General features: G+C 59.0%; 1 pseudogene; it reads right to left on the minus strand.

Annotated features, from left to right (window-relative positions):
- Positions 1-664: 664 nt before the first annotated feature.
- On the minus strand, positions 665-2,511 carry LOC114073673 (annotated as a pseudogene).
- Positions 2,512-2,515: the final 4 nt, after the last annotated feature.

The raw sequence follows: 2,515 nt of genomic DNA on the forward strand, positions 1-2,515 counted from the left end.
CATGCGAGCAGGGACGACTCAGCACACCAATGTGATGATCAGAGAGCGCCGTTGATTGGAATCAAGCAGCAGTCTTTGATCCAGTTTTCTAACAATACTCTTCTATCAGCTCTGTTTCTTTAACATTCTTTATGTCCTTTCCCACTCTGATAGTTGGTACTGAGATCCTGTTTTCTATATCTAGTTTTGTTACTGCTTCTCTTGGTAGATCTTTCACATCCTGGTACCATCAGAAGACCATCAGAACAACAGATCATGTTTTCACAATTGAAACATAAAAGATTATTTCTCATAGCAGCACATCCTCTGTGTTAGCAACATAAGGTTATGTTCTCACAGCTGCACCATATCCTCTATGTTAGCACCAAAAATCTCTACACTTCCCCCTTTTTCTTTAAACAAAGCAGACACAGTTTGAGCCATTAAGCTGCAAAAACTTTGAACCAGACATGGCAGAGAAATACAGACTCCTGGAAGCAGAAAGACAACGGGTGCCAACCATTGTAATGTTTGCATAAGCTGATTCTGGGGGGGCTTTGGGAGGGCACCTGCCCTTCAGCACCAGGACTGCAGAGAACTGGGAAGCTTTACTGGGAGCACTGGGAGCAGGTGGCTGGTGTGAAAACAAAAACAGGGCCGGGGGGGACACACGACCCCCCCAAACTCCGGGTGGGGATGGATTGGGGGGTCCTGGCTGGGCCCGAGGCCACGGGGAGAGGCTGCGGCCACCGCCAGCTCAGGAGCTCTGTGGGGAGAGAAAAAGGGGTGACAGTGGGCTGGGGGGCAGGAGGGGTACACACGGTGTGGGGAAGGGGGGACACGACCCCTGGGGACCCCCCTTTACCTTCTCCCTCAGGTAGAAGCTGAGCCCCAGCACCAGGAAGACAAAGCCCAACACGAAGCCCCCGACCTCCACCAGGATCTTGCTGTGGACGCTGTCCTGTGGCATCTCTGGAGGGAGCCGGGGGGGGTCAGGATCCCCAAAACCTCCCAGAGACCGCCCAGGACCCCACAAACCTCGTCCTAGTCTCCCAGTCCACCCAGGACCCTCTGAAATCTTCTCCAAGTCCCTTCCCACCCCCTCAGGGATCCCACAAAGTCCCTCCCAATCCCTTTAGGACCCTCCAAGCCTCCTCCCATCAGCCTCAGGACCCCCCAAACCTTTCCCAGTGCCTTCTCGGCCCACCCAGCACTTCCCCAACCCCACCCCAGTCACCTCCAACCTCCCTCCCATCCCACCCAGGCTCGCCCAAACTCCCTCCCATTTGTAGCCAGGACTCCATAAAAACCCTCTCAGACCTCCCAGGATGCCCCAACTTCCTCCTCAACCTCTCCATTGCCCCCCAAAGTGCCTCCCAGTGTCCTCAGTTCCCCCCAGAGCCCTGCCCCCCCTGCCACTGTCCCCCCATGCTGGGGGGGCCGGGCCGTACCCCAGTGCCGGCTGAGGGGGTGCTCCAGGCTGACGTGCTACACCTGGCAGGTGTAGGTGACCCCGCGCCGGGGGGGGCATTTCCAGCATCACCAGCACCTGGTAGGTCCAGTCCCCGTTGGGGACCACGTCGGTGGCCACCACGTGCTCCGGCAGCTCCTGCCCATCCTGGAACCACCTCACCTGCACCGGGCAGGGTAGAAATCCATCATGGAGCAGAGCAGGGGCTGGGGCTGGGCTGGGAGCTCGACGGCACCAGCGAGATGGACACACTGGGGGGCACTGGGAGAGATGGGGGAGACACTGGGCTGAGCTGGGGGGCACTGGGAGAGAGGGGAGAGGGCTTACAGGACATTGGTAGGGGTTTGAATTGCAATGGGAGGGACTGGGAATAGACAGGGGTAGAAAGGGATGGGCTGGGAGGGCACTGGGGAGAGAATTGGGAGATGTGGGAGTGAACTGAGAACGACCGGGAATGGACTGAGAGCGTCTGGGAATGAGTGGGAGGGACTGGGAAGGACCCGAGCGGGACTGGGAGGCTGAGTCCTGGAGAGAGAACTCTGCGCTGCGGGTCTGCCCGGCAACTGATGAGTCATCAGAGAGACTCGCTCTGATTGGCTAAGGGGAGGGAAAGCAGTGGCACCGGCGGGGTGGAGACGCGGGGGGGACACTGGGAGAGACTGGGATGGTTTGGAGGGCATAGGAAGAGACTGGGATGGACTGGGGCACTGGGATGGGGCACAAGGCCACGGGGATGGGCACAGGGAGGGCTGAGGGGTCTGGGGTGATTCCCCGGGAGGGTCTGAGGGGCTCCAGGGTCATTCCCAGGGCAGGGGAATTCCCGAGGGGACCCGCTCTGCCCCGCGCTCACCTCTGCGGTTCACAAGGAACGGGGTGGACGCCTCGTAGTTTTGCCGGCAATGCCTGTCCGCCGCAGCCCGTTTGAACTCCAGCCATTCTGGTTTGCTGTTCAAATACCTGGCCTGCATCTCCCCTAACGGGGTGTCCCCCACAAAGACCCCCACATCGCTGTCGAAGTGCACGAACTGCTGCCGGTTGTAGATGAGCCTCTCCACGTACCTCACC

Source organism: Empidonax traillii, unplaced genomic scaffold (genome assembly GCF_003031625.1).
Source record: "Empidonax traillii isolate 1590-97213 ecotype Southwest subspecies unplaced genomic scaffold, ASM303162v1 scaffold9927:size9256, whole genome shotgun sequence".
Lineage (NCBI taxonomy): Eukaryota > Metazoa > Chordata > Aves > Passeriformes > Tyrannidae > Empidonax > Empidonax traillii.